The 21,851-nt window shown below is 40.0% G+C and overlaps 1 protein-coding gene across 13 annotated transcripts in view; it reads right to left on the bottom strand.

The window, feature by feature from the left end:
* The window catches only part of sox6 (SRY-box transcription factor 6), a 129,546-nt gene extending 107,695 nt beyond the window's left edge, over nucleotides 1-21,851 (bottom strand). For 9 of the 13 annotated variants that reach the window (XM_034217744.1, XM_034217753.1, XM_034217782.1 and 6 more), the window contains exons 1-2: nucleotides 19,424-19,780; nucleotides 484-553 (exon numbers count right to left, since the gene is read on the bottom strand). The gene's annotated coding sequence lies outside the window, so the exon portion shown is untranslated. Of the gene's footprint in view, nucleotides 1-483; nucleotides 554-3,698; nucleotides 3,793-19,423; nucleotides 19,781-21,347; nucleotides 21,404-21,735 lie in introns of those variants that run through there. The other 4 variants (XM_034217729.1, XM_034217789.1, XM_034217735.1 and 1 more) reach the window with 2 other exon arrangements.

Genomic DNA, 21,851 nt, shown 5'->3' with positions numbered 1-21,851 from the left:
TTTATGTGCAGTTGAACGGTCCTAGAAGCACTGTAGTTCAAGGTTAAAATGCTTTTCTCTCATGTTTTCTTTTTCTAGTGTAGGAAAAGGGATTTTTTTTTCTCCACCACATTTCTACCATTAAATACTAGAATGCCCGATTTGACCTTCAAATTGCAACTCCCACACAAGAAAGTGGATTATATCAAATAATAAAAAATAACATTCGAAAGAAGAAAAAAAAGTTATCCTGAGAAACCACAAAATAAATTGGAAGCAAAAAAAACGAGAAAAATAAGTATTAAGGATAAGGATCTAATGTTTAAAAGGTCTTCTGTCAGAAACTTTGTGCTGACATAAGTGTGTAATTGTGCATATATTGTGTGCCTATCCAATTGTCTACCTCATTTGATGCAGGTGTTCAGTGTGGGTGAATGACAGCGGGGGTGTAGGAGACATGCGGAAGCAAGACAGAAACAGCTGAAAAGGTAAATTGATACTTACAAGAACTGAAAGACTCAATCCCCAGCTTGCAGCGATCACTGGTCGGTTTATTTTGAATTCATGTAAAAACCTGAAATGTAAGCAAAAAGAAGACAACATTTAACTATTTTAAAGTGTGTCTGTGCATTCTACATTGGTATTAATAACTACTGTATAAATGTGTTCTATTTTATTAAAATACCACCAAAAATAGGACATGTAAACCTGATTTAATCTCATCCATTTTTTTGTAAAACTCAAGTATTTTTCAAACATAGTTCAAATCAACATTGGTCTTAGATAACTGTATTTACCTACATCAGAACAAATAGAGAGAGAACAAGAGGAAGTGAATTGAGGCCATAGTGACTGTTGGCTGAGGGTCAGAGTCTCCACAGCTAAGCTAATGTAAAACAGCTTTGATAGACCTGTCTCCAGTCCTCACAGCTGTCATGGGAATCCGTCCTACATAATGTTTCAAATCTACTTCTCTGCCACCTCATTAATCTGTCTTCCAGTTGGCGGATTTCTCTAATAAACAGCTTTCATATAAAGCCGTTGTTTTATTTAATTTTGCTTTCTTTCTTCAAGCACTGCATGCTAATGATTTATTACGGGGCCATGCTCTGCTAGTTTCCGCTTGTCTGTTTAAGTGCTTCAACTTCAGAGATTTTTCAAAGAACCAGCATATAAACAAAAAACTCAGTACAGTACACAAGCATACACTTTAAGGCACCATATACTTTCATCAGTAATGACAATAGAGAGATAACCCCTCACTGATCACACCCTCTAGTTCAAGGGATGAAAATGCTGTTATGCTCATTCATGTTCATTTTCTCACATTATCTTGTTTTTCACAATAAGCCAAGATCTCATTACCAGCTGATTTATACAATTAGTCGGCCTCAGCACTGCCAATTAAACAAGGCCAAGGGTTTTTTGAGGTCACGCTTAACTGATCTGTCACTAATTTGCGCTACAGCACCTCAGTCTACCATTTCCGGGGCCAACAAAGCACCATCAATAAGACCAGATAAATGTACCAACTACCTCTGCATTGTTGTCAGAGCACAGCGCGGTGTCAGCTACGTGGGAGTCTGGAGAGCTAACAGAAAGAGCCAGATAAAGGCAGGAGTTGCATGCGGGTCTGAATGTGGTAGCCTTGAGGCTGGAGGTGACAATGGGGGAGAGGGGACCCAGGTGACCCTGGCTGAATAGAAAGCTGTTTCATGAATAGCACCTCTGAGTTAAAAGTCTACTCCTGCCTCTCAAATGACACTAAACACACACTATTTAAGTGTTCTGTGCTCCTGCTGCATCCACCCACTCCTGTACTCACTAGCACACATATACACACACCATTAACTTGTATTAGAAGCTATTCAGTCTGCACAACAATCCCTGCCTGCTGGAGAAACCACATATTACATGGATGGTAATTCATTAAACCAGTCTTTGTCAAACATCTGACTATAGACTTAATTCCTGTTGTCCCTAAATAAATGAGTGCTCTTACAATTACAGAGGGTAGACATTAACAAATCTTTGAATTCATAATCTGATGTTAATTGGGAACAATGAGGTAAATAATAAATGGGGAAATGTATCCTTTATTCATTGGTTGTTTTAGTCAATTATCTGTATGAAGGAAAAAACAAAAGGAATTTATAATTGCAAATAATGAGAGTACCCACATTATATTATAATGAATGTAGTAATCCCTGTGGCGTAATAAGACTCAGTGTCAACCGGCCTATTGTAGCTGCATGAAGCAGCTTTTTTCCTGCTGTGAATTAAACCTACGGGGAGGAAACATAAAACAGGCAATCCCCATTCCTAATTAGAAGATCTGGGACTTATTAAACACAATTTCAGTCAACCCCAAAATCAAATTATTAGTTTCACCACATTTTTATAAACAAATAGAAACACACTTAAAATATCTATTTCCCATTATAATTATTTTGTTTGGCGTCGGAAACTGTGAGGTTAAGAGGAAAAATAAATGTTGCTCCATTAGGCCATGAGTGAGCAGTCACAACACTATTTCTCCGTTGAAAATACGAGAGGTTTAGCTCTCAGATACAAATATTCAAACAGACTGACATCAAAGGAGCAGAGACAGAGAGCTCACAGCCACCTGTGGCATTTCTGTCAAAGAGTGGCCTTTTCTCTAGCTGAGGCTGGTCATGGCTACCAAACACACACACACACACACACACACACACACACACACACACACACACACACACACACACACACCAAAGATATAGTTGCAAATCCACAATTCAAATGCTACGAAATATTTTATATGATTTGTCATGGAATACTTTCAGTACCTGCCAACCAGTACCTAAACTCAGTATAGATATAGAAACCATTTTGCCTGTGCTTTGTAAAATGTCAGTAAAACAAAACTGGGAGCACCATTTGGATAATATGTCACTGATCCCAGAATAGGACCCAGGTTATCTATAGTTTACACAAACACATACACACAACCATACACGTGTATACAATTAGTGTAGACATAACACTAATTTTAAATTCCACATTTGTGCAAAAGTACAGTTGGAAAAGAAGGGCTACCCATTCAATTAAATCTACCAGGAGGAATTTCCTCTATGTTTCCTCTAAACAAACTGCCTCGATATTCACTTGAGTTAAAGCCTCTTGTACAATATGTGACGAAAGCATTTTCACAATCTCAGCTCAATAAGATCACTTTCAATCTTCTGAAGCTTCAAATTCCAGACATATGTTCATGTACGGTACGGTGTGGGCTATGACTTCATTTTCCCTGAGAGTCGTGTTTTTCAACCATCATGTGACAGTGGCTCAGTATCAATAGGCAACATTGCTGCAACTGTATAGAGCACAGGGGAGACCAACCACTACAAAGATGTCCCGACTTCAACGTTTTATTTTTTATATAATTTAATTCTAAATTGAATTAAAACTACTAAATATGGGACATCATTAAATTGCATGTAGGTTTACATAGTACAGTTGTGGTGGATATTCATGAGGCAAGCCAAAAAAGTTGTACCTTAACTTGTTTAGAATTCATCCAGATCTGCAACATGTTAAAAATATATATATATTTATCCTCCAAATCCTCTATTCCAAATCCTCACTTTCCCCTGCGTCCAACACGCTAAAGTAGGAATTCTGCAGAGTTAGTTATTTTGACAATAGAGGTAATCTATGCCATCAGCAGGCTGCTCCCATACCTGGATGCTGTTTGGTTATCTCTGCAGAAGCAGCAGCCACACAGTCAGTCAGGCCGGGACTGCATGGGGGAGTTTGGGATGCAATGAGGTGAGGCTATAGCAGTGGTCCCAGGGGAAATAGGGAAATGGGAGGAAGAGGAGGGGGGCCGTGTGGAGGGTGAGGGGGTGAAGCGCAGAACATTCTGGTATAGTAATTGAACACATGTGATTGTCTGTTAAATATCCAGTTCTCTAAAGTCAATCCTCTCTGCAGTAGCATCATCTGTGAAATATGAAACGACAGCTTCCATGCACTGAGTAATCACCATAGCCGGGAATAGAGGACATTACTGGTCAGGAAACAGCTAGTGCTCAGGTAGACTGTGGACACTTCGGCACAGACTGTTTGTGGTGTCATTGTTAGCTCATGGATTTAACCATTTCCTACTGGTGAGATAAACTAGGGAAAGCCGTGAAGAAAAAATAAGAAGTCCAGTGTAGTGTTATTAGACAGGCTGTATTTCTTCAACAGATCCACCATATCATTGAGTTATTTGGTGTTGGAAACAGGTCAATCACGTGCAAACAGCTGTTTCATGCTCCAGCTCACCATTAACTGTCACAGCCTTAGAAAATCTCTCCTCTCTTTATCTTTACCCTCTGTCTTTCTCAAATGGCCTTTTTTTCTTTCTCTGGAACTACAGCAGACTAGACACTCACAAAATGTCTGGCACCAACGTGTCAGGAATGACTACCAGAGCGTCGCTCCAGTTAAAATATCTTTGTTGGGTGTAAAACAGTGACCGGTATTTTGGCAGACTCAAAGTGCAATAGTGTCAGATAAAGCAGAACAAAATCAGCAGCTCTTTAACACAGTTTGTGACAAGCAATAGCCTGATACGGATACAGTTCTCTGGCCGAACAAGGCTTTTGATGTGCTGCTTGGCCAATACATTATCATCATTTCCTCTGCGTCAAATAACAAGAATAAAAGTCTATTTGCTGGGCAGCTGGGTTGAGGCAGGGTGGAGGGAGAGAAACGACCAGCAAATAGAATGTTTTCCTCCACTCGGTCCCCAGTGCTCCTAACAGGCGGGCATGCAACCTATCAATTCTCTTTGATTCCCTCTCACATATTCTTCACTCCAAAGACAGAGAACCCATTATAGGCTTGTCTTTCTGTACACTGATGAGACCTCTTTTCTTAACTTCCGAGATATACACACATATTTTCTTTTCTTTTGCAGTCTCTTACTGAGTGTGAGGTTTGTGTATGTTGGGGGAAGGGGTATGAAAACAAGTCTATCCCTCTCTCCCAGGTAATGTGTTTATTTTCCCGGACCCATCTTCTAGTTTACTGCGTGGTGGCGTTTCTCCCCTCTTATCGCCTGGCCCTCACGGGGCACTTTAGCCCCTCAAATCCTGTTCACCACATACTGGTTTTAGAATCTGTGAAATGAGTGCTAGAGAAGCGTGGCCACAATGTCTGCCTGTGTTGCTACTGGACTCAAATGGGCTTGGTGTTTTTTTGTCCAGGGAGATGCATAAATGGAAGTTTTTAACACCTCAAAGGAGGCTGGGCCTTTGTGGTGCCACACTAGAGAAGCCTGCCAGTCTCCCGAGGAGGCAGACACACTGAGTGCTGCAGGACAAAGAGCTAGAGGAGCAGAATCAGCAGGGGCATCACTCTGCTCTGGGCACAAGGCACACACACACACATGTACACCCACATATACTGTATGACTGCACTTACATACAGAGTGCACATACAGACACATGCACTCACACACAAATATTACAAAGGTTGGAAAATAATTATCTCAAATAACTCAAATAATAATAATAATAATAATCACATTTCCAACAGGCATATGTCAAATGTATTATAACGGTTGTATTATATTTCCAATCTGATGAATTAACCAACAGCATATTGAAAATATTTCACCCATCTCTTCCACCTGCTCTGCAACCTAGTTACATGTCAAATAAATTCAAACAGTTTGCAGCTGTTATCAAAGAATAAGACATAATTCATATGAATAGAAGACAGTGTTTCCACTGGTTAAAATACAACATACAGTAGCTAACTGTAAATAGATTCATATGTGATTGTACAAACACGCTCAATAAAGATGACAAATACAACCAGCACAATAAACGCCTCCATTTCCTACTTATTGATTTCACCTCTACTGTTTGAAAATCATTTCCTCATTTCCATCCCAATTTTCCTTATTGAAATTATTTTTTTATTCCCGAGTACAGCCCAACAGCTGGCATTTACAATCAGTCTTTATGCTGTTTAGATGTCTACAATAAGCATTTAGATGCAAATATCCCTGCCTTGCACAAAGGACTTGCAACTTCTGTCAGAAGCAACATAATCAACCTGCAATTGTCTCCTGGCTCCGAGTGGTTTCCAGTGACAAGGCCTAAGCCGTAAGCATCTGTATTCAAATGATTCCCTATTTCAGGCACGGTTTAGTGTGGATATTTTCCAACAGTACTGCACTGAAAATCAATCACATGGTGAATTAAACCAGAAAGGAAACGACTGATCCATAAATGATCAGGTTACAACAAGGCATTGGTGTCCGCAAATTATTCAGTGTTTTCCTTGTTCGAGGAGAAGCAGGGACTCACTATTTGATAGTGGCCTTTTCCACCAATTACTTTTATTACTGTCTCACATTTTCAGACTTAAGTTGTCAAATAATTGTTTTAGCGGCAAGCTCAGCACAATGCAGGCTGACAACTTTAGCTAAGGCCATGTGCGAAACCTTTGTAGCATGTAACAGAGTAAAGAAACTCTTAAATGGGCTGCAGTGATCTCAGAAAAAAAGGAAGGACGGAAGATGAACACTTATATACAATGTTGAAAATGTGTCTTTATCTTCCATTTATACAGCCCAATTCTGTGCTCTACAGTAAAACATAATTTCACCGCATTATTCTCTACATCCTGAAGAAAAAGTCATTCAATGAATTGCCTTTTTTTCTACTTGAATATTCCGAACCATATGAATGACTGACAAAACAGGAGCAGACAAAAAGGATTACTTCAGTTTCTTGGGAAAAAAATGACTGAAATCTTGATTAAAAAATGTAAATCATAATCTGTACTGCAGCGTACACATGGAGTAAATCTGAATCTGATGGGGGCATATGCTTTACTGAGGCTCCAATGGCCTCTGTACAGCCATTTTAACAATTAACATTATAACCTCTCTTTTTCTTATTATTTACAGTCGCAGAGGTCATTTGTCTTTTTTTTAAACCCACAATTAATAGCAGCGTTTGCAAATGCAAATGAGTCCATTTAGGGGGAGGGAAAATGATCAGTTTGAGAATATTTCTGCCTTCTTAATCTTCTTAAGAGGGAAATGATTTAAAAGGAGGACACAAATCTCCAGTGACATGGCAGGAACTGTAAGGCACTTTCCTCTCTCTCTGCCTCTCTCTCTCTTTTTCTCCATTCTCCCTTTCTCCTCTCACACATGTCGCCCTCCCGCCCCCCATCCCCATTCCTCTCTTATCCTAATTTACCTCTCCCCCCTTGTTGCACTGTAGGGGTGAAAGGGCCAGGAGTAAGGAACGAGGAGCTGAGAGCAGGGCTCTACTTGGCTTGTCCACCCAGAAGAAAACAAATGTAGTGTTTGAGCAACTGATCACCGGTATAATTGAGTTTAACACTCCTTTTCTGGATTAAAAAAGATCCTTGCAAATGAGAGGTCAAATTACCTCCACAGTCAGGCAATAAATAAGTCAAACAAGGTAAGAGGTTTCTGCCAGCGTATGTTAGTGGCAAATTTAATTAGTGGAAAAACAGGAGGCTCTTCGATTCCATGCTGCATTTAACAAAAGCAGGAGTCCCAAATGTACAGCAAAGGAATATATTCATCATCATCACTTAATTTATCTAATAATCTAAATTCGAGTTTCACAGAGCATGCATTTGACTTTGCAAATGTTTGAAAATCTGCTTTAATATTATTATTATATCAGCAAGATATCCACAGCAATGTTGTAAGTAATGTAACATCAGGAGGGGGAAAAAGATGGAGTCAGTATAACAGTGTTGGCCATTAGTCTGAACACGTTTTTAATGCATGATTTTCCCCCATCACATAGGTATGCTATTGGCCCATTGTTCATTGATTGCAGCACAGGGAAAGTAAATGTGAATAAAGTAGGGCTGTAGTCTGGACTGCAGGCACAGAAGGTGGCTGAGCAATGCAGAACAAGGGAAAGAAAAAGAGAGAGAAAGACAACACTGCCCTACACCCTAACTAGCTACAATGTGGCCTTTGTGACATAATGCACTCTGCACAGCAGATTGTGGAAAATAATCCAACATTTACTGGTTCGCATATCCAGCAATAACAACTGACATCACAACCTGTGCCATATATGCCATGTTTCTGGGCACATTTTACATTTAGTGGAGAATGAGGGGGGTAAGGAAAACATCGTCAAGCAGTTATTATATTCCCATCATGTCCTGGGAGCCCATTACAGCATGGCACAAGCAACGGTAAAACTGAGAAACCCAGCAGGCTGAGGCTACAGGCAGAGGGCTGGGGAGCACTTAGACTCACAGCACAAACCTACTGCACACGCTTAACTGCTGGAGAAAATGTAGTTTAAACAAACACTTTGCACCTACAGATTATTTAAATGATGGTAGTCATTAAGGTTTCGTTTTTCACTTCAAGTATTTAGCTGACTTCCATGTTATACTATTAGACCAAGCACCATCAGGTGTCTTTGCAAAGCCCCTATAAAAGCAGTAAGAGCAGGGGGAAGAGGCTGGTGTGTGGCTGTCTAGACAATAGTAACATGAGGTTGGTGTTAACTGTGCTGCAAACACGACAGGTGGGTCACATGAACTGTTTTCTTCACTTGCCCAACACATGCTTCTCATTATTCTACAAGAAAAACTGACATTGCTCCAAGCAAAAGAGAGAAGGGCCTCCATTGCCACTACTGCCCACCGCAAACTCGTTTTCAAGTATATCATACATTACATATGAGTATACATTTTGAAGCCGAGTGTGCTTTGAACATTCCATTGGGGCAAAATGAAAATAGAATAAATTGCGTGTCCAAACATGCAATAAGTACTGCAAGGTAAGTATGATCTATGAAATAAAAGGAAAACGCTTTTACAGAATTATGTCATTGATTGAATGAGCAAAGCCGACAACCTTTGGAAATTAAATGTAAAATCTGTGCTGAATAAAAAATGTAAAAAAATGTGTGACTTCCATCTAGAAAAAAATATCCACAGCTGTACTATGAAAATGTTAAAATGGCAAAAGGGGGTGTGTGCGTGTGCGTGTGCGTGTGTGTGTGTGTGCGTGCTCTCCACATCAGCCCCCTAAGCGTGGTTTCGGCAGAGTGGTCGAACAGTGAAATGTTGAAATTGGAAAAAATATGACCCTTCTTTCTCTTGAATAGCCGGGAGATAAGCACCCTTTAGCAATGAAGCCAGTGGAGTTTAAGCTTATTATGAATACCTCTCAGAGCGCAGAAGCATGTACTGTAGAAATCAAAGGGAGTAATGGGCAGGTAAGCCTGTGTCATTTTAAGGAGGAAGTCAGTTGTGAAATTGTAAAATCACAAGGCCCTGCTGACAATCTCCTGCCCCTCAGAACACTCTCATGAATGATTTCTAATGGAGGTGGCTATCACATATCTGAAAAAGTTAGAAGTTTGTGAGGCGAAAAGAAAGAAAGTCCAATTCTTATCTTCCCATTGATGAAGACTTATAATATTAAGACCATTTGTCCCTCTGATTAAACAGCACGCACGCTGAAGTCCACAAGAATGTGTGATTCTTCACTCGTGCCCTAAGCTTCCCAAAGTAGACCTGGCTTTACACTACATTCCTCATGGTTTCATGTTCAATTGGCTGTGAAAGTCCGCAGCGTTACTCTTACATGCTTATAAACCATAAAGAAATAAACTGATAAAATCATCCTAATTGTTTTTTTATTGTTTGGGGCATAAGAGCGGCTCATCCCAATTCTGAGTTCCTGTATCTAGCAATTGCATATATACTTACATTAGCTGTAGGGTTATAGTAGCATATCCATTTGTCAATTTTCTGCCGCATAGCTTAAGTTATAAAGTTCCTCTTCTGCGTATGTTCTGTAAAGATGATATCATAACACGACTGCTCCGAGGCAGCGCATACTCTCATGCTCTTATTTGACAAAGGCATACACACACAAAACACACACAGACTAATAGATACTGTTCTGTTTCTCCTCTGAATATTCATCCATGTTTCCACATCATCTGCAGGTCTCCTAATCACAGTCACTTCCCCTTTAATCACAGGGCTCTAATTAGGTCCTAATAAACCATTTTGCCATCCTCTTGGAGCGCCTGTGTCACTCACACATCAAACCCAGAAATACTATATTAAGGGCCTGTCAACCTCAAAGGAAAGCTCCTCCAGCAGCAGTGATACGGATACTGCAGGCACACCCTCTTACACTAATTGAAATTATCGAAAGCTCCGCTTACATGTGACACTTGGCCATGTCTGAAACCATGGCCTGAAGCAGTCAAACGCATGACGTTGGTGCCAGCATCGAGGCTCTACGGCGTTCTCTGATGTCGGGTAATTGTTTTAACCTGAGTGGATATGGCACAGGGCCTCATACTATCTGTTCTGCCAAGAGAAGAAAAAAATCTTGCTAGCACTTTTCTCCTCTGTTTCTTCTTCTAATTCAGTCCAGCATAAGCTTCAGGAAAAACCTCAATGATTCCATGTTAATCTTGGAGAACCAGTGTTGGAGATGATGATCACTGACCACAAGTTGATAATGATGACTGTTTAATTAGAAGCCTTTCTTTGGCCTGGCCACAAAGCCAAACTCCTCCACCCTGCAGATGGTAACCAATAAATGTAGCTTTACTGAGGATAAGGAGGAACATTGTACCTCAACAGTTTACCCTCAACCCTCAACCCCACCCGTAACCAAGGACATAAAGACTTTCTCCTTACTAACACAAAAAATATGCAACCATAGCCCTGCGTGTTGTGATGGTAAGATTACAGAGCGCCTTCTTTAGCTTATTTCCATGTCGATATTATTTTCAATTAATATTATGTTTTTGGGTGAATTGAAGGTTGTCAGATTGGATGCATAAAGTTTAATGTCAGCGGTCTTCATTTGTCTTTTGCTAAATTATCGACTCAACATTATGTTTTTATGGATATTTTTAGGCATCGCAAATGCAATTGGTTAGAGTTAGGGAAACGCTGAGGTCAGGGATACATCATGGTTAAGGTTGGGAAACAAGAACACTTCGTTAGGGTTGGCAGAAATATCATGATCATGGTAAATATTTAAAAAGTCAACTGTGATGGGATGCCTCCACCCTGTGACTTTACACTGCGGTAGGACAAACTAACTCTGCGATCAAGTTTTGACAGTGAACGTAAATCGCTATTGCAAATTAGCAGCATATGAACATAATTGTAGGAGGGAGGGTTTTTGAGGTCATTTGTATATATTTGTATGCAGTCTGCAGGCTCATTAATTTTGATCGTACAATATTCCAGCAAAAGCAAAAGATCAATCTTTCTAAACATTCAATCTAAACATCTTAGGTCCTTAATACTTGTTCCACGATGTCATTCCACTCTCCTCAGCAAAGTTTTTACTAACTGTCCTGTCTAGCGGAAAAAATACAGAGTGTTAGTGTTCGTCAGTAAGGACCACCCCTCCCATCTCCCACTAGTGCCCCTCAGTCTAGTCCTCACCCACCTCTTGTCAATCATCCTCCACTACCAGAGGTTTCTACACCCATACTGCCTGGCAGAAACAGCACTGTGTATTGTGTGTGTGTCTTTGTGTGTGTCTAGATTTTATGTGGGTGGGTGGCGTGTGCCAGAGTGGCTATCCCCTCAGTTTGTCAAAGAGGCTCATGGGAAATATACTGCATTGGCCAAACCACAGGCTTTCTCTGTCATTTCAGCAGATTTCTCTTTTTAGTCCCATTCAAGAAAGTGATTATCATAGACGCTACTTTTCGATTTATTCTTTGAGCTCGTCGGATGTTGCGAGGGCGGGACGACCAGTGGCATCAGAGGAACTGCACAGCTCATTTCCACACACACACATAAACAGAGTAAACAGAGAAAGCAGCGGCTGTAACACAGGCTTTCTGGGCTTTCCTCAATGTACTGTAGCTGCAGTTGGGCCAACCCGGAGTTACGTAGTTTCACCTAGACTGCTAAATGTTTCCACTGTATTCAACAGTTTTTTCTAAAACATGTTTGTTAATTCATGAACCCTTAACGAACAAGAACATAATGTAAATTCAAATTCTGGTTATTATGAACCAATTAATATTTTCCAAGCTCTATAATGGTTATGGTTATGTTGGGGCACAAGTAGACAGAGTGATGGATAAAGTTTCTCCAGCATTAACCATGTACCCGCAGTAGTGAGGGAAGGAATATGTGCCATTTGGAAACAAGTGAGAGGGGAAAAGGCAACCACTGCTTTGATGCCACCACTCGGTTTATTTCCACCCAATAAGTACAGTACCCAATAAGTATTCTCAACAACCTTGAGAATACAAGATTTCCCCTGGGAACAATAGACAATGTGTGGTTCAGGAGAAAAGTCAATGTCTTACTTATAGACAAAAGCAGACTGAATATGATGTACTTACACATAATCAGAAGGGTCTGATGCAGCGTGTACACTAACATCATGATTTGAGATAGAGAGAGAATACCAAAGGCAGACAGAGAGCAAGAGAAAGCTTGTGGTCGTGTCTGCTGAAGTCATTTTCTCATAATGCACATGAAGGGCAAAGCCTTGTAACACATCCAAGTCGGTGTAAAAAAATTATTCCGAAAGGAAACAAAAGACCTAGGCAGAAGAGATGCTATGGTTAACTTCATCAAAACTTTAGCCACAAGACCGTTTCCATCAATCCCCCCACCCTCCGTCTTTGTCACTTTGATTTATTTTTGGCATCAAACATCAGCATTTTCCACAGGAAAAACTGTTGGGAATCTGTTTTCTGGCCCAATAAGTCTTCTCTTTTCCAAAACTTCTTGCCTGTTTTGGATGTCACAGTAGCAGCTCCATGATGCAAGTGGTTGATCAGTATTTGTTTCCATCCAAGAGGGCTGACACATTATCTGGAGAGCTTGGAATTCAGCTGCAGCAAAAAAATAAGTAGTTTTTGTTCAGAGGCCTGTCTTGAAACGTATGTATTGAATGTACTGACAGCAACGAGTAAATGTTAATGTTAAAGATTTGTATCAAAAAATATATGTTGTTGTTAATATTGAATTGTCTTTCAGACCATTATGGAATTACATGGTGAAGGTGCTCTAGTCAAATATCTAGAATAGTAAAAATAGTGAATCATGGCCATGTCAACACCATACCATTGTGCGTTCAAATCACATATCTCGAAAGTATGTGGATCAACACATTTGCAAACACTGTAAGAGCACACACACAAATGTGCACACAGTAATGTAGAGTTGCCAATCTGATAGGAAACCAATCGTGAGCCAACAAAACGGCTCCCAGTCTTCTAAAGGCTGGACCGCAGAGTAAAGAGGCCAGAGCAGCTAGCTTAGTCACAACTAAACGGAGCATATTTTACATTGTGTGTCGATCAGGCTGGCTTTCAACCTCCACCAACTGGATAATGTCTAATCGTTCAGCTTTTACAGATGCGGGACCCTGTGTTTGGATATAAAAATAACTATTGCCTTCAATAGGGTTATTCATAACAAAAAGTAAATCCAAAGACTGTAGGTTTTCCATGCCATACTTGTGCTATTTCTCCCTTATGAGAGGATGAGAGTTAATGGCCTTCTTTCACATTATTTTACACAAATTCTCAGCGTCACAGCTGCCCGTCTTGGCTCAAGTGATATTTTCAGAGAGTCCTTTAACGCTTCCTCCAAGGCACTGGTTGGCCCATGGGAGGACCTGATCCAAGCACAATGGGGGGGATCACAAGGAAAAAGGCTTGTTGTGGCGCTTTTGTGTCAGAGCAGCGCAAAAACCCGCATTACACTAATCTCTTTTCCCTTGTTCACTCACAAGACACAATCTTAGGTCTTCAGAGCTTCTCCAATTCTAGTAGGACAGAAATCACTAGGGGCAAAAGATCACAGCAACTTCCCCCTGTTCTTATTATAATACTCCCAGCATCCAGCAGCAAGGTCACTCAAAAAGTTTAGTTTGTATATCTGTCTATCTATTAAAAGTTCAAAGATTGATAAACATATATTATTTCTTTGTGACTTAGATTAAAGGCTGGTGTGACTGCAGTCAGTAAAAGCTGTTTCTGAGTCAAAGTAAAAAAAAAATTACTGCACGTCTCTGTCAAACTGTAGCTCACAAAATGGTTCCCACAGAAAAAGAAAAATGGCTTTGGATTATGTACCCAAAAGGACCATGGCCCGACATCAGTGTTTGTTTAAAATTCAGTTTTAACCACCTGCACTCTTTTCACACAACAGTTATCAGCCTTGGTCCATATGCTGTGTGTGTGTGTGTGTGTGTGTGTGTGTGTGTGTGTGTGTGTGTGTGTGTGTGTGTGTGTGTGTGTGTGTGTGTGTGTGTGTGTGTGTGTGTGTGTGTGTGTGTGTGTGTGTGTGTGTGTGTGTGTGTGTGTGTGTGTGTGTGTGTGTGTGTGTGTGTGTGTGTGTGTGTGTGTGTGTGTGTGTGCAGGGACTCAAATCCACCACATTTTAATTACTGCCCGGCTGCAGTATGCGCCTCTTTGATATGGAAATAAAGGCAACCATCTTCACACTGCCACTGTACAAATCTTCATTTGATTCATAAAAAACAATGAGCCCGACTAATTCCAGCACCTGATCACAGTCCCAGACCTGTGTCAGAAACACGTGGCCACCAAGGGCCCACCAATTAATTCTACATATTAATCTGTGATTTAAAAAAATCAACAGAAGCTACTTACCATAGCCTAGACTGTTGCATTTTGATGTCAAAGTTAATTATGCACAACTATGCTATGGACTAAGAGAAAATGTCCAATTATTTTTTTGAAAAACATTTTCGGTGGGAGAGTGAATGATACAGATCAAAATGGGCCACTTAGGTTACTTGTGCAATTATGCCGCTCCTGTGAAGATACACATATTTGGATTTTTTTTTCATCTGTAATCCTTTAATGTCAGCAATGCTGTTCACTTACAGCAGCCAGAGGGACACGGATATCTAATAGAGCAGAAAAAACTGCCCCATGCCCGTGTCGATGTTTAGTGCTGGAGCACATAGGTGCCATTTGTTTCTGAATGAAAGAATACCGTGTACTCAAGTTTAAACCTTTCACATTAGAGAAACGTGGATACAATTGTAAATGCTTTAGATTATCCTTAAACAACATTGTATATTACATCGTTGTATTACTCTGCCTCGACTTCCTCTCAGCTTTTTCGTGTAAAACGGTGACTTGTGGAGGCGATATCCCCAATGTAAGCTCGTAATAACCCAGTTGAAGGTTGATTTCATTGCTATTTCTCCTCTACAAGAAGTGACAATTGATCACATTTAGAAAAACCACAATTTCCTCCTGTACAAGCACAAATCCTATCCATCCAAACAGAACACATCTACACCGTACTGGTTTTCTTAAAGCCACGAAGCCTCAAAAACCTGAACTACCAAATGTACTTTAGTGTACACAGAGAGGCATACATTCATTATACATAACACCGTGCATCGGCTAATCACTATGTCGCGTTAGGCATCGTGACAGAAGTGACATGTTACTAACATGACAGAAACTTCTTGTTGAAGGGGACAAATTAGCCTAAAAAATACTATGGCATGTTCCCATCAATTTTGATCATTGTTGAAATGTTCTAAAGCAAATTAGATAACACTTAGAAAGACATATGTCACAACATGTGCTGCCACATGTATTATCTCCTGCAGTCCTCCACCCTCCTGATGCCCCCCTCCTCTACCTTTACCAGGCCTGCTGTTGTTTACCTCTTCTCATCTTGTTTATCATCAGGTCTCCGCCGCTCCCACCACTACCACATAGCGAGGGAGACATAGTACCTGTGCACCCCCACCCCCACCTCTATAGCTTCCACCTCCCTGCTCACATCCCGGCAGCAGCCTGTCACTTGCGACAAAAAAGCTGTATTTCTGCAGAACACAGTATATATGGAAAGATAACACAATGTGTACGGTCTCAGTTATCTGGTCTAAATGGCATCTGGTCTGGAGACAAAGCGTGGCTTTTTAGATTTTTGACGCTTCAAATCAAAATCAACAGCAGTGTTTTTCCAAGTAAAGAAGACATTATATTGCAAAATATCTGACAGGGGGAAAGTATCACTCATGCATGCACACACACTGAGGAGGCGTACATAGGGCTAACACACACACGTACAGAGAGAGAGAGCAGCACTGTACACTTATACAACAAGAGCCGTTTTAGAAAGATTTCATTATAGGGAGACCTGGAGCAACGTACTCATAACTTTGTATTAATAGTCTACGTACAGTATCACACAAATTGTTATATTGTGTGTGACATTGTTCAAATCACAAAACATTATTATAATTTATAGTCCAATTGCAGAATTAGGTCCTTGAAATCAGCTTATCGTGAGTTGGAATTGGTTGTAATTTCAAAGAATAATTTTTGGCAGAGTAAAACCTACAGTAACCAGTACTCTCATTTCACATCACTGTGTGGCGTTTACAGAAATAATATTTGTTTTTGAAGCAGTGACATAAAGAAACCCTTTTAGAATTACAAAAATAAATCTTTGAGCTCAACACTGATGAAGGGACTCTAAGTAGAGAGAGTCACAGTTATTCCCAATGGAAAACATCTGCTGTTTATTCTAAATAATTAGATTCACCTTCTGTATAAATAGTAGAAGCTGAAGGCATCAATGTGCACATACAGGTGAGCTATAGCCTATATGAAAAACAATATCACTTTAAGCATGTTTCTTACTGAATCGCGCTCTCTTTCCCTCCCTACTTCCCTCCTGCCTTTTCTTTGATCCCACTAATTGCTGGCACAAGAGCTTAGTTAAAACAAATCCTACCTTCAGATGATGAGGACAGGTAAAAGTCGAGCTACAAGTCAATTCAGTTCATGGCAAAACAATTCAGATGGGCTAATTCACAACAACATTTCTCTTCCACTCAATAGAACAAATAACAACAAAAAAGGCTTAATCTCAATGTATAATGATGAAAGAAAATCTCAGCAGCAAAGTTGTTCTTGCAACACGGAGACATTGGACTTGGACAGAGTGCAGGATGTGTTTAGACAAGTGAGCCAGGTGGCTTCTCCCTTCATGCCAAAATAAAAGTCCTAAAAATCTTTGAACTTACTCAGCGTTAGCGAGTATATATCTTATGCTGAGTCCAGGTTGGAAATGCTGCCTTTCTCAGTCTTGCAAAAAGCTCAAGATCCACCTGAAGATTAGTCCTTCAAAATATAGAAAATGTGTAAGGCCAGTCAGTGTGAATTATGATAGACATTATTGCCCTGCAGTTCAGTATCACGTACCAACAAATTGCCAGTCTTTAGTTTTTGATTAATGTTTAAATCAGAGACAGTTACTGTGAAATGTCCCGGGCAACACTGATTAAACAGCCAGGATTATTTCAAGGAATCCCATTGCCAAAACTAGGAATATTTTTTCAATATTTAAGTTGTGTGTTAAAACTCCAAACAAGTTTAGAAAGGAAGAATGTAGCCTAAATAATTATAGACGATTGTTTCTCTGCAAGAAATGTAAGTAAGATATTATAAATAAGAGCCAAGTGCGGTTGTGTGTGGCATCAAAGGGCTCTAATGCCGCTTTTCACTCTTCCCCTCTCGCTCTTTCAGCGACACGCTGAGCTGCACAAGCCGTCAGAGACAAACTCTTCTGGAGACAGAGCCGAGTGTCCCTGTATAGCAATCAGGACAATGTGCTGAATGGGCAGTCTAATTATAAATGTGCCATTTAGACTCGCATTTGGTCTCCGGAACCTTATTACCTTATGAGGGAACCTGCGTTCACAGATACAGGAAGAGCAACTGTTCAAAACAAAATACCACAAGGATAGAAAGTTTACTGCGACCCCGCGAGAATGTGCTTTTGTTGAGTTTTAAGGAGAGATCATTTACAGTAATTAGCCACAGGTGCGTTATTAGCGTGGTCACGCGACGCATGTGATCATCGTTTAATTGATAGAAAAATGACACAACTGCACTACTCAAATTAAGTTTGTAAGTGTTTTCATCGCATAATATATATGTGTATTAAAATGTTATTAGGAATCCCGCAGCCGCTTTATAAAGGCTTGTTTGTGTTAGGGAGTGTCTCATTTTGGGAAAACATCTTAAAATGAGGGATCAACTCTGCGATGTCAATACCATGTTTCATTTATGATATTTTAATAATATTTTAACAAGCGTAAAAATATGTTTATTAAGTTTGCACAACATTACAATTTCTCGGAGACATTATATTTTTAAATAAAATCTAAAACAAACCAGATCAAAGTGTATTCTCTGCACTAAAAATATCTAAACTATAATTGTCTTTTTAAAGGCCAAATGGTTAATGTATAAATGGTCTCAAATAAAATGTCTAAAATGTGTCTAATGTAAGAAAGCAATTACTCCTTATGATATTAAACACATTTGCACTTTTAACAAGAGATCCTCTGTTCGGTCCGGAGCTCCGGGCTTCACAGACTTCGGCTTAAATGGAAAACTGTCTGTTGAAGTACATCTTCTCTAAATGGACAAGCCGTGCGATTGTTGAATTTAATGTATGGCTTATGCATTCTTTAGAGGTCAATTCCCCTGACCCTCCGAGAAAGTTAAGGAAGAACAAATTCCCAGGCTATACGGGGGCCAGAAACTCGGTTTTTGTCAATAAAAAAAACAGAAATCTACGGATGAAAATCAGTTCTGGGGGCAAAGTGGCCCGAGCTCTATAAAGGTAGCCTATATGAGATATGTGCGAAAGCTTCAAATAAACGTGTCCCCCTCACATGCAGAGGGGAACCCTACCAGGCTGCACGTCATTGTCAATGAATAGTACCGCTGTGTGGACAGAAGGGAAACTGCCACCAGCTGAAGAAAGTTACGGGACATGTAAACACAAACACCAAAGCGCTGTAAACATGAAACTATTTAACAGTTAAGTAAGATTTGCTACTTGTTTGTGACGGTTAAGTGTACATGTTCTCGGTGACAGAGGTCCGGTTTGTGTGTTAAGGCAGTCCGCTGAGTCCGCTCGCGCGGCTTCACGCTGCTGAAATAAACAAAGCAAAAACGAGATATCAAACCTTTAAAGCTGGTTGAGGTTGTCTCGAGATATAGTTCTAATGAAGTTAGGTGTTAGATTTAACGCAGATTCGCCGATTCTGAGTTGAACCCGAGCGCCTCGGAGCCAGCCACTCTCGTCTCGCGTTTACTCCGCTTGTTTTGGTGAAAGCGACGCATCAAATAATCACAATACTGAAAGTTTGACAATCATTTCCCCCGTTGGAAAAATGTGCGAACTCGTTTAAGCTCAAAACATGAATAACTTTCTTAAATAGTTTTAAAGCGAAACGCGCGCACTGTGCCGGAACAGTTCACTGACAGCGCGCTCGACTTTTAGGATTCAGCAATAAAACACAAGGTGAAAATATCAGAATAACATAGAGCATGTTGAAAAGTACAGCAAACGTGTTGTTTACCTTGATGATCTGAGTCGTGGAGAAGTTGTGTATTCGTCCTTTTCCGTGCGTAAACACTATACTAAACGGCAACGCTACACTGTAGAAATGATCACTGAGCTATCTGTTGAGCGAAAACTTAAGTGTGCTCACACGGGGCCATATGAGGGGATCGTGTACTCTGAAGTTCAGCTGTCCAAAACTACAAGTAGCTTTTGTTGTTCGCCTATCTGTTCTTTATCTCGCTCTCTCTCACTCAGACAGGAGAAGACGATGGGTAGAGCTGCTGTCAATCTTGGCAATCAATGCGCGCAGCCATGTCGCAAGTATTCAAAGCATTTCCCGTCGTGCAACATCAGAAAGTGAGTGGCCAGGGCATTGATCTGAGGAAGGCAAAGAGGCAGGACTCCCCCCTCCTCCTCCCAGACAAGAGATGCGAGAGAGAGAGAGAGGGGGGGGGGGGGGGGGGGGGGGGGGGGGGGGGGGGGAGAGAGAGAGATTTGTGGCGAAATAAAAGTGGAGACAGGGAGGATGGTTGTAACTGCCCGCAGTTTAGTCCGTTTAATAAGCTTACTTAGATGAACACTACTTACAGGCGCAGCGACTTTTCCATTTTAGAGGTGCAACACTTTGAGTGACAAAGCAACACTTTTTTTAATGTATTTTGAAAGAGGACAGCTAACGTAGCCTACTGAACTCTCCAACTTCATTGAAAGTGTTTAAAGATTAGGCTACCGTTTCTTTGGAGGAAAATGTGTTCAGCTGACATGAGATAATAAGAGCAGGTGAGACTCACTAAAAGGGCAGCAGGGACTCGTGTAAACGTGTGTGATACAACAGTATTTATTTTTTCATAAATACAGTCACCACCTAAGTTAAATCTACAAATGTTTTCCTTTGTAATACCTTATTTAACAACCATGGGGAAAAAAACATTTAGATGTACTAACCAGAGGTTTGCAGCTTCTCTTCAGATTTCTGCATATTTCTTGGACTGAAATGTATATTATGCACTTCAACTTTTGAAAAGATAAAATATATTTTTGACAGATTTTCCTATAAATAGTACTTGCAACGTTCCTCTCGTCATGTAGAGTGTTAAACATTTATTTCCACGCACCCATATTATTTGATGAATACATGTTTTGATTCCTAGAAATGGTACACAATTAAAGTAGGCTATCCTCATGACATGCTCAACATTTAGAATTATATAATTGTATTAATGGACCGATTTTCAATATAAAAATGATAGTTCTCTAATTGATTGGAATAATAACGTGGGTAAAAGTTATTTTCCAGCATCAAATTGAACGTTTTACTTTCATTTTTGTATTTGTTGTATGTATAAAATCTATAAAATGTCTGTATAAAATCCAAGAAGATATTTTTTCTAGAACATATAATTTAAGATACCAAATGTGTTAACTCACTACCTTAATGTAAACACTTCATATTATGCTAGACCTTAACATTCAATTATATAAATCCTGTATTGTGTTTCAAAGCAGATCCAGGGACCAGCCGTTTGACATCTGAAATGACAGTAAAGGTCCATCGGCTGACCTAGGAAACCCACAGGTTGAGATCTCTCGCTAAAACAGAGGCTTTTACAATGAGACACTTCTCTGTTTTGAATGAAAATGTGTTTGAAATTATCAACTGAACTTGGAAGAGGCCCCACATATGTCAAACACACGAAATAAATGTCAATGGAGAAGAGCACAAAACAGAGAAGAGTCACAAATGAAAAACAAGAGCGAGACAACTGATGGAAAAGTTGTAATCTAAAAATCAGCAGCACCCTTTTGTGACATACAAAAATAAACCCAGTATAGCCTACATTACAGCATTTACCCACTATGAATTCGCTTTGCCACATGCCTAAAGTGTCACAACAGCAGACTATCATGGATCACATAAAATAAATAAGAAAGTTACTTACAAAGACAGGAGACAGCAGGATGAAATTCTGATTGTTAACTGCAGAGTCACATAGAGCTGCAAGAGGGAGGAGAAGCACAGAAAGAGAGAGAGAGAGAGAGAGAGGAAGAGAGAGATGGGGGTGTGAGGGGGGGATTGGCCACATCAGCTCACATTCCCTTCCTTTTTTTTTGTTCAAGGTGAAGTAAAACGCACCACATCTCCATGAAGAAGAATCTCAATTATCAATTTGTCTCAATTCATTTAGTTTTGAGTTCACGTTTTAAATATCCACTTATTTCTTTATGCTCAGTTTAATTTGCTAAACAAATTGCCAATGGTAAAAACGAGAAAGAAAGGAACAGAAAAGAATATAAAAACAGAATAGATAAAAGGAAAGTAAGACTTACCTTTCCGAAATGAACTTTTGTTTCTGTAGTTCTGCGGACCCTTTGAGCACCTCCTGAGACTGAACAATGGAAAACTAAAGGAATCTAAAGAATTGTGTGTTTCAAACACAGTGAAA

The sequence above is a fragment of the Gymnodraco acuticeps genome, unplaced genomic scaffold (genome assembly GCF_902827175.1).
Source record: "Gymnodraco acuticeps unplaced genomic scaffold, fGymAcu1.1, whole genome shotgun sequence".
Taxonomy (NCBI): Eukaryota; Metazoa; Chordata; class Actinopteri; order Perciformes; family Bathydraconidae; genus Gymnodraco; species Gymnodraco acuticeps.
Note: the sequence above shows the minus strand (reverse complement) of the source record. Positions and strands in the feature narration are given on the sequence as shown.